This window comes from Ictidomys tridecemlineatus, unplaced genomic scaffold (assembly GCF_052094955.1).
Source record: "Ictidomys tridecemlineatus isolate mIctTri1 unplaced genomic scaffold, mIctTri1.hap1 Scaffold_161, whole genome shotgun sequence".
Lineage (NCBI taxonomy): Eukaryota > Metazoa > Chordata > Mammalia > Rodentia > Sciuridae > Ictidomys > Ictidomys tridecemlineatus.
The window spans coordinates 275,946-285,738 of NW_027521410.1; the positions used below are offsets into that span (position 1 = coordinate 275,946).

Sequence of the window (9,793 nt, forward strand, 5' to 3'; positions counted from 1 at the left end):
CCTCTAATCTACTGGTCTTCCTTTCATTCATTGATTGGTTGACTGGTTGATTGTGCTTTATACATACACATAAAGGCATTATTCATGGAGATGTGTTCATACATCCACCTCCCACAATTTGGTCAGTATTATTCCCAGTTCCTCCCTTTCCCATTCCTCTTCCCTAACCTTCATCCCCTTTGTCTCCCACTGATCTCCTCTCTCTTTTCAGGGAATCATTTCTCTATTTTTCTTAATTCGCTCTGACTTCAGCATATGAGAGAAAACACTCAACCTCAAGTATCAGAGTCTGGTTTATTTCATTTCACATGGTAGTTTCAGGTATATGCATTTATCAAGTAAAATAATTTCATTCTTCTTTATGCTGAACAAAGCCACATTTTCTCTGTGCATTTGTTTGTTTGTTCATGGGCCCCTGTAGAGGTTCCCAAACTAGACTTTTGTGAATTGTGCTGCCTTGCACATTGATAGGCATGTATCACTGCATGGTCATTTTAGTTCTTTTGCATAAATACTGAGAAGTGGGACAACTAGGTAATAAGATGGTTTCATTCCTATACTTTTGAGGACTCTCCATGCTTTTTCCCAAAGTGGTTGTACTAATTTACAGTCCCTCCAAAAATGTATGAGTTTACTTTTTCCCCCACATTCTCACCAAAAATTATTATTGTTCATATTTTGGGTGATTTTTATATAGTCTTGATTTGCATTTTCCTGATTACTATGCATTTCTTCTGGTAGAGTTTCTTGTGTTTTCTCAGTGTAAGAAGATGTCCTCAGCACACAGATACACTCCCTTCTTCCTTGCCTAGTTATATCTCTTTAATGACCTTCACTTGCCTCAGCTAGAGTTTTAAAAACTATAGTGAATAAGAGTGACAGTGGACATCCTTGTCCCATTCTTCATTTTAGAGGAGATGTGTTTGTTTTCTCTCCATTCTAGATGATAATGGCTTTGAATCTGTCATATATAGCTCTTAAAATTACAGTCAGTTTCTTCTATCAATAGTTTCTCCAGTGTTTTAACATTTATGGGGGCTACATTTTGTTGAAGGCTTTGCCTATATCTATTTAGATGATCACGTGATTGTTGTCATTAATTCTGTTGATGTGATGAATTAAATATATTGACTTGTGTATATTGAACCAAACTTGCATTCTTGAGATGAAACCCACTTGATCATGGTGCAATATCTCTTAATGTGATTTTGAAGGCAGTCTGCTGATATTTTTAAGGATTTTCGTATCTATGTTTACTGAGTACATTAATCTATACTTTTCTTGATGTATCTTTGTCTGGTTTAGGTATTGAAGTGACACAGAGTTCACAGAATGAATTTTTCGAGTCTTCTCACTTTTTATATTTAATGGAATAACTTGAGGAAGATTGGCATTGGGTTTTCTTTAAAGGTCTAGTAGAACATGACTGAGAATCCATCTGAACCAGGGCAGTTCTTCATTGGAATGTTTTTAATTGCTGTTTCTGTATCATTGCTTGATATTGGTCTTTTTACATTTTCCATATCATTATGGTTCAATTTGGGTAGCTGATAGTGCTAAAAATTTATCAGAATATTTTTAGATTTTATTTATTGGAGTATAAATTTTCAAAAGAATTTCTAATTATCCTGTGGATTTCACCAGTGCCTGTGGTAATATCTCCTTTTGTAGCTCAAATTTGGATTATTTGTGTCCTTTCTGTCTCTTTCAGTTAGTAAGTCTAAAGTTTATCCATCTTCTTTAGCTTTCAAAGAACCCATTCTTTTGCATTCATCTTTTGCATTTTTTTATTCTCAATTTTTTGAATTATGGCTATCATCTTAATTATTTCCCACCTTGCACTGGTTTTGGAATTAGCTCGCCTTTTTCTCTGGGTATTTGATGTGTAACATGATTATTCATCTATGATCTTTCTTTCTTCTTCTTTTTTTATGTCGAATCCAAAGTTTTAAACTTTCTTATGATGAGGCATTCATGCTGTCCCAGAGAATTTAATATATTGTATATATGTTCTAATTTGTTTCTATTTTTTCTTCTATGATCCATTCATTATTTAAATATATTTTAACTTCCATGTGTATATAATTTCTATAATTTTTCTTGCTGTTCACTGTAATTTCATTCCTATATGATATGATGATAAGAAATATATCATTTTTTACATTTTCTAATATTTCCATTGTGACTTACTCAAATGAACACTACTAAGTATTCCCTTCATCTTGTTGATCCTTAGGTCTCTAACCTAGGAAATCAGGGGATTTTGGTGAACATCACCAAATATCTCCTACAGAACTCCATCTTCTCCTGAGACTAATCCTGGGCAGCAGGCCAGAGCTGCAGAACTGAGTGTGTTGGAGAATTTGCTTGCAGCTTGAATTGAGTCCATTTCTACATCAGCAAAGTCAGGTGTAATGGCTTAGGCTCCTGTCCTTGTGGGCTTGGACACTGGGGATCAATTAAGGGCAAAGGGAGGACATGTAAGGTTTGCTGGAGGAAGGTTGTGCACACCAAATGCAGCAGCTCAATCTTTGTTGCCCTTTGTAGAACCTGATGAAGTAAGTAGGTGTGGCATATCCTAGTTTGTTTGGGCTTTAACAAGGCAATAGCAAAGGAAGATGTGTGAGCAAAGCAACAACATGGGGAACACTCACAAGGTGAAGAGCTTTGTGATTTCAGCAGAAAGATGATAGTAGAGGCGGGAGCAGTGAGCACTTAATGTGTTCTGAGGATTCCTTCCTGGTGCCCTTGACATCTGGTGTCAGGAGAATTTGGTGGGAACCAAGGCTACTGCTCAGTGGCAGGACCTAGCTTCTTAGCCTGGTTGACTATTTGGGAACATTGCTGTTTAAACATTTTGAGTTCAATCCACTGTCAGCGGGGATTCCTTTAATGATAAAGCTACTTCTCTTAAAATACAAAATTAAGCACTTCAGACAAAGTAAGTCAAGATGATATTATTGAACTCAATTGATTTGGGTAAAATTTAAATAAGGGAAATAGTTTGGAAACGAGTTCACACACTTTTTGTTGCACAAAGAACAGAAAAATGGTTTGTTGTAGTGGTTCCTTAACAGACTGGAAAAGAGCTAAGGGTAAACTTAAAGGTAAAATGAGGCCATGTGAACCTGTTAAAATTATACAAAGTGCTGCTCTCAAGGATTTGGAGCTTCGCTGGGACAACAAATTTCTCTGAGCCTGAGTCTTCTCAGTGTTTAGCATATGGAAGGAAGAGAGGACATGGACTCACACTCAGACCTTCTATGTGCTGAACACACAGAGCTCACTTACTTCTGTCCCCTAAATTCTGTCCTCAGAATTCTCATAGGAAAATGCTGAGATTTGAATTATCTGAGGCTCAGACAAGTTGCTGGTTGTCTTGGGCTGATTCTCTGTAACATTTCAAAACTGTGCAATATTCATAACATTTGCAAGCTAAACTCAGGGTCCAACACTTGCTATGTTTACATGTATCAGGCTATGTCAAATTGGATTTTCATTTTTTTCTTTTTTAAAAATTCTATATATTTGAGCAATGGGCTTTGCAGGATGACTCACCTTGCAGCCACAGGAATAGTTCTCTACAAAGTATAATACAGCAAAAAATGTGGTGTTTAAATGATTCTGTTGTAAGAAATAAGATTCCATACCTAATTTTAAAAAAAAAGTTGCTGGTAATCAATGAAAATAGTACCACCCAAAGGTTCCAGATCACAACAGCTCAATTACAAGGTGTACAGGATCCTAAAAGTAATGATTCAGGCCCATTCTCTGAACACATGAAAATTTTCAATGTTACAAAATTAGTTATTGTAGTAACTACCATCAAAACTCTTTAATCTGTAAAGTATATATCACATAATCTAAATATAAACATAGCCTACCTCCAAAAATGGCCCAAGGAAGACATAAACAGCAGACTGAAATTAAACCTGGACTAAACAATGAAAGGAGGAAAGCACCCCAGATGGCTCTGTGCCCTCCAAACCCCAGGTGTGTGTTAAGGATTGATTTATGAAATGATCTAGTCACACCTTGTTAGTTTGGTCGCTGTTACTAATTTACTTCTGAAGCTAATATTTTGTTCCGTTGATCAGCAGATTTTCTGAGAGCCTCTGAGCCGGAGGCAGAGACAGAGGATTTAGTGGGTCCCACACTGTCCCTAAGCAGCACCCAGTTGTGCTGATATGCCCAGGCCTTGGGATCCCTTGCATGCTTGACTTCCTTTGTTAAACCAAGGTAGCCCAAGTTGTACTCATTGCCCACTGCCCAGTCTCTGCCCTGGGCTCCTCCTCTCAACTCTCTGCTCAACCAGATCCTCCTGTGTGAGCTCCAGAAGGGGACCTGACCCCATGTCACACCCACTGGCCTCTCACCTGGTCCAGAGCACAGTCTGAGTCCTCCCCTCCCTACACACTTGCCCTGGGGCCTGGAGCTTCCAGATCCCTCTTGTCTCTGCTGTTGTCCTGATGACCTAGGCAGGCTCCTCCAGGGCTGTTCCTGCTGCTCAGTCTGTGCAAAGTGGTCCAGAGCCTGAGGGCCCCAGCAGTACCTCCTTGGAGTGGTGCTCAGTGCTGCTGCCCTATTGTCCTTCTGTCCTTCCTCCCTGCTCTGTTGTTCTTGCTGTCACTAATGTGCACACACCTTGCAGCATTTATTTGGGCTGCTGCTCTATTGTCTGTGTCACCCACTGAATACAAGCTCCAGAGTGTGTAATCTTGTGTATTTTAACCACGAAATCCTGTTGATGCCCAGCAGCACTACCACAAACAGAAGCAGTGAGCACATTTTGAAGGGATTAATGGATCTCAGGGCTGGGCACATTGTGTTTTCCTTCTCTGTGAGGTCAGAGCTCTGTCTCTAGACCTGCTGGAGGTACAGGAAGCCTGAGATCTCACTGCTCTGCAGGTAAAGTGATGCTGTGCTCCTGAGCACCACTTTTTACTCTCAGTGCTTGTCAACCTGACAGATTTCAAAATGTGTCCCCTCTTATGTGAAAAGCTCTCCTTTACAATTGTATTCCTGTTTTCTATGGTATATCAAGGAATCACTGCTGTTTACTTACTGAGATGAATCATGACAACAAACTATTGGTTGCTGTTCTTTCCTGGATTAATTTTCATTAATCCAAATTAACATCCACAGTAGTCTGTGGCAGCATCCCCATTGAAGAGCTCAAACATAAAGTGCAACTCTCTCTAAGACTAGATACAGGGAGAAGTCAAACACATGCCGGCGATATAAGAAATGTGACTATCTTATTTTATGAATATTTGTGAGAATAAAAACAATGAAAATGAAATTTCCAGATCTGACATGGCACAAGGAGAAGAAGGGAGGCTGTGAATGGCTGAGAGGCAGATGCACATTCCCAAAGAACAGCTTAAGCAACAATATCACCTAGGAGAGGAACTCACTCATTTTCTTCTCATTTTGGTTTCTTTACTCTAAATGATTAATAACTAATTGTGGTTTTACTTCCCCTACATAATTAAGTCCGAACAGGGCAAGTGCACACACGTGTAAGCTGCAGTCAGGACACTGCCTCTGTTCATGTTCCTTCCTAGGTGAACAGCTCAGCAGCAGAGCCAGTTCCTGCTTTTAACTTGGGAAACTAAACTGCAGGACAGGAAGAAATATCCTCTCCATGGCCCATGTGCCTGACCTAGAATTAGGCCTGATCCTATGGAGGACAGTAATCATTACACCAATTACTTTGAATGCTTTATTGCACACACAGTAAATCACTCACCAGTTACTAAATGTGCTATTGTGAAATGATTAGTAATATGAAGTCAAATCTCTTCCAAGGTATAACTATATTTGAGAATATTATTCTTCACATCCATGAATTCTTCTTATTATCTTGGAAATAAAAAAAAATTAGTGTCTAAATCACATTACAATAAATGAAGTAATGAGAAGAACCTTTCGTGTAAGTTATGGCACACATCCAGGTTTCTTGTATACACAAAAAGTCTGTCCTTGTATGTGCTTCCATTATCCATACCCAGGTTGTATTTCTGTTACTGTTCCAGTTCCAGCTTGCCATTGTGAATATAGAATAAAAAATATTGCACATGATTTAATCGGTCAACTTCATCATATGTAATTTGCTTCCAAGAAGAAAGGGAAAATGTATATAAAAACCTTAATATTTGATATTAGTTTGTAAGGTTTTCACAATGAAAACCACATTAGGGAAGAGACAGTATCCAAAGAACATGCTATACTAAGGTTGATCATATAGGACTCATGATACCTTTACAACTTAAGAAAGATGCTTTTGAATGATGACCCACTTCTAGGGCCAGCCGAGCAGCTTCTGTTTAGGAGGTGAGCAGCACAGCTCTGGGAGAAGACCCTGGCTTACTCAGCTGCAGCAGTGCCAGTGGGGAGGGGAGAGCAGGCACTAAAGGTGTGGAGGAGGCGAGGTCACTGAGGATGCAGACTCAAGCACACAGGGCACTTCTGCACCCCACAGGCCTGTCTGTGATGAACCTGAGTGCTGAGTTGGGGAGCTGGGAAAGCAGGATCCTGGCTTCCTTTGGGGCTGAGCCTGGTGCATAGTCCTAGGAATGCTCCTGCCCAGCATTATCTAGGAAAGACTTCCTCAGTTATTTCATTTGTATTTGTTGCATATGGGAGTAGAATTTGTATTTCAATTTGAGATGGTTACCAGAAAGAACTGGGAAAGTGATTTTTATTTCCAATATCAAAATCTATTGAACAGTATTTTTTCACATATTCGTTGACCGATGTATTTCCACTATTGAGAAGTGTCTGTTTAATTCATTTGCCCATTTATTAATTGAGCTACTTTTGCTACTGTTTTGTGAGTTCTTTATGTATTCTAGATAATAATGTTAGAAGAATACCTAGCAAAGCTTTTCTTCTATTCCCTCTTTCTTTCTTCACATTTCTTATCATTTTCTTTTTTGTAAAGAAAGTTTTTAATTTTATGGCACACCATTTATGAACTCTGAGTGTTATTTCCTGAGCTTTGAGGTCCTATTCAGAAAATTGTTGCCTCTGCCTGTATGCTGGAGTGTTGATCCCATGTTTTCTTCTAGTAAAGTTTCTGGTTTGATTCCTAGATCTTTGACACAATATGAGTTGAATTTTGTATAGAGTGAGAGATAAGGTTTTGTATCTTTTTTTTCCATATTGGATAACCAGTTTTTCCAGCACCATTTGTAGAAAAGACCATCTTTTCTCCAATATATGTTATTGGCACTGCATCAGAGATCAGATGAATATAGATGTGTGGGCTTTTCCCTATGTCTTCTAGTGTGCCATTAGCAATTAGGATCATGTAAATTTAAACTACACTAAGATTTTACTTCACACCACTCAGAAAGGCAGTCATCAAGAATACAAAAATAATAAATGATAGAGAGGATGTGGGAAAAAGGAAACACTTTTACAGTTTTGGGATTGTTAATTAGTACAACAAAACAGAAAACAGTATGGAGGTTCCTCAAAAGACTAAGCACTGAACAACCATGTGACCCAGCTCTACCACTCCTCGGTTTTTATACTCAAGAATTAAAGTCATCATACTGCAGTGATATATGCATACCCATGTTTATAGCAGCACAATTCAAAATAGCCAAACTATGGAACCAGCTATTTATCCAGCCATAAAGACAAAAATAACTTTATTTATTTAAAGAAAAATGGATAGAACTAGAGTTCATTATGTTATGGGAAAGAAGCCAAACTCTAAATATTGAGAGTCATATGTTTTCCTTCATATGTAGATACAAGAGAGAGAAAAGGAAAAGAAACTTAGGGGAAGTGGAAATCTCATGAAAATCAGAAATCTGTAGAGAAAAGGTTCTGGGAAGTTGGAGGCAGGGAGAGATAGGGAACATTCTAGGGAGAGATTTCAGCCATATTGTATTGCCTGTACAAACATGTTAACAGCAAATGTCGTCATTATACTCAACTGTAATGCACCAATAAGAAATGGGGAAAAAGACAGACACATTTAGCAACTACTACACATTCATTATCTGAAGCATAAAGTTACTTATATAAAAAATCTATTGAACAGAATCTGTGGTGTTGTATGGATGACAATTCATTCAAAACAAACACTAATAAACTTAATTTCTTCTATTCTCCTTTTCTATTTGATCATGTTTATTGCTTAGTTTTGTTTTTATTTTTCTTTTAAGGAAATTAAAGCAGTGCCTTTTCATGGAGAAATGGAACCAAACTTCAAGTGATTTTATTTTGTTGGGATTGTTTCCTCAAAACCAAACTGGCCTCCTTCTCTTGCTTCTGATAATCTTTGTGTTTGTTCTTGCCTCAGTGGGGAACTCAGGGATGACTGCCCTCATCTTCTTGGACCCGCGGCTCCACACCCCCATGTACTTTCTCCTCAGCCAGCTCTCCCTCATGGACCTGATGTACATCTCCACCACTGTCCCCAAGATGGCCATCAACTTCCTCTCTGGCCAGAAGAGCATCTCCTCCCTGGGCTGTGGTGTGCAAATGTTCTTCTTCCTGACCATGGCCGGCTCAGAAGGTTTAATCCTGGCCTCCATGGCCTATGACTGCTTTGTGGCCATCTGCCACCCCCTCCACTACCCCATCCGCATGAGTAAAAGCATGTGTTTGAAGATGATCCTGGTGCCCTGGACACTGGGATTCATCAACTCCATGGCACACACATTTTACATCTTTCATCTTCCTTACTGCAGGTCTAGGGCCATCAATCACTTTTTTTGTGACATCCCAGCCATGGTTCCTCTGGCCTGTATGGACACCTGGGTCTATGAGTACACGGTGTTTGTGAGCACAGGCCTGTTTCTCATTGTTCCTTTCCTTGGCATCACTGTGTCCTATGGGCGGGTCCTTTTTGCTGTCTTTCACATGCGCTCAAAAGAGGGGAGAAAAAAGGCCTTCACCATGTGCGCCACACATTTAACCGTGGTGACATTTTACTACACACCTTTTGCCTACACTTATTTCTGACCAAAGAATCTCAGATCCCTGGCAGAGGATAAGAACCTGGCTGTCTTCTACACCATCCTCACCCCCATGCTCAATCCCATCATCTACAGCCTGAGGAACAAGGAGGTACTGGGGGCCATGGGAAGAGTGTGTGGGATATTCTCCCCCAGGAAGAAGTTAGCATGGCTGTCCCTACTCCTCTGTATGGCTTCTCTCCATGCAGACTGGAACACCCTCATGAAGCACTGACCAATAGTACTATAGTGAAAATGATGCATGTCACTATATGTCTCTAGTGACATTTATAAGTAAAATTAATTGAAATAATATATTGATCATTATAAACTAATATAATGATTAATACTTTAATTTAAAACAAAACATTCATGCTAAAATTTACAATGCAAATATTAATTACATTTTATTTTATACTATTATGAATTATTTCATACAATACTGTACATGTTCATACATATATTAGTCAATGTTATGTCTACATGCATCACATGAAATTATTATTGCTTATATACTTTGTTTTCATTCTATTTTGTCAAATCTTGTGTGTAATTTATACTTACAACCTACAGCTACTTGGACTATAGATCCATCAAGTGTCCCACAAACATATGTGACCCAGTGTAGGGCTTCCAGGTGACTAATGTCCTCTCCTTCAGAGAAACATGTGGCTTCATTTTCTGACTATGATCCTGGTCTTGAGACAAAGAATTGTACTCTCAACCCTTAAAAATAGCCATTCACTTCCTTTAAATTTCAATTGTAACTCTTGTAGCAATATAGTACCCTAAGCAGCTCCTAGAACCCGCCATCC

At 38.9% G+C, this 9,793-nt stretch overlaps 1 pseudogene; it reads left to right on the forward strand.

Moving 5' to 3' along the window:
- The first annotated feature begins 8,205 nt into the window (after window positions 1-8,205).
- LOC106145584 (olfactory receptor 2L13-like) lies at window positions 8,206-9,213 on the forward strand (annotated as a pseudogene).
- The last annotated feature ends 580 nt before the right edge of the window (window positions 9,214-9,793 follow it).